We start from the raw sequence: 1,400 nt of genomic DNA on the forward strand, positions 1-1,400 counted from the left end.
CATGTCCTTTGGACAAGTGGGAGAGGAAGCTCCGGTGAGTTAAAGAGTGCTCTATAACACTATTTTTACATCATTGTACGATGCAAGGAATCACTTTACAAAATAAAATGCATTATTATTTGCATATTCAAGCCTACAACACTGCCCCTTTAAGGCGCTCCTATAAAATATTGCAAAATTACAATTACAACCAAATACTTTTTTATGTCTTTATAAAATAATTCCCTCATTCAATGAGTTAGGGATCAAATGGCTACTTCAAAGCAAGGTAACTAACTAAGGCATGTTTATCTATAACCTAAAATATTCAGATGATCTATTAACAGCATGAGGTATTTGTCAATTAGGCTAGAATATTTGTCACAATGTTGAATAGAGTGGAATCCCACCTTTCCAATGGTGTCAGGGTTATTTCTCAAGTCCCATTATGGAGCACTTGAGAGAGAGTTTTACAATAGGAGTATGTCGTATTGGTTTACAGTGCCTTTGGAAAGTATTCAGACCCCTTGAATTTTTCCACATTTTGTTACGTTACAGCCTTATTCTAAAATGGTTTAAATGAAACAATTTCCTCAGCAATCTACACACAATACCCCATAATGAAAAACCGACATTTTTGCAAATGTATTAAAGACAAAAAACAGATACTTTATTTACGTAAGCATTCAGATCCTTTGCTAGAGACTTGAAATTGAGCTCTGGTGCATCCTGTTTCCATTTATCATCCTTGAGATGTTAATACAACTTGATTGGAGTCCACCTGTGGTAAATTCAATTTATTGGGCATGATTTGGAAAGGCACACACCTGTTTAAATAATGTCCCACAGTTGACAGTGCATTACAGTGCAAAAACCAAGACATGAGGTCGAAGGAATTGTCCATAGAGCTCCGAGACAGGATTGTGTCAAGGCATAGATCTGGGAACGGGTACCAAAAAATGGCTACAGCACTGAAGGTCCCCAAGAACACAGTGGCCTCCATCATTCTTAAATGAAAGAAGATTGGAACCACCAAGACTCTTCCAAAAGCTGGCCAAACTGATCAATCGGGGGAGAAGGGCCTTGGTCAGGGAGGTGGCCAAGAACCTGATGGTCACTGTGACAGAGCTCTAGAGTTCCTCTGTGGAGATGGGAGGACCTTCCAGAAAGACAACCATCTCTGCAGCACTCCACCAATTAGGCCTTTATGGTAGAGTGGCCAGACGGAAGCCACTCCTCGGTAAAAGGCACATGACAGCCCGCTTGGAGTTTGCCAAAAGGCACCTAAAGACTCTCAGATCACGAGAAACAAGATTCTCCGGTCTGATGAGACCAAGATTCAACTCTTTGGCCAGAATACCAAGCGTCACGTCTGTAGGAAACCTAGCACCATCCCTACGGTGAAGCATGGTGGTGGCAGC

Source organism: Salvelinus alpinus, chromosome 26, assembly GCF_045679555.1.
Source record: "Salvelinus alpinus chromosome 26, SLU_Salpinus.1, whole genome shotgun sequence".
NCBI lineage: Eukaryota > Metazoa > Chordata > Actinopteri > Salmoniformes > Salmonidae > Salvelinus > Salvelinus alpinus.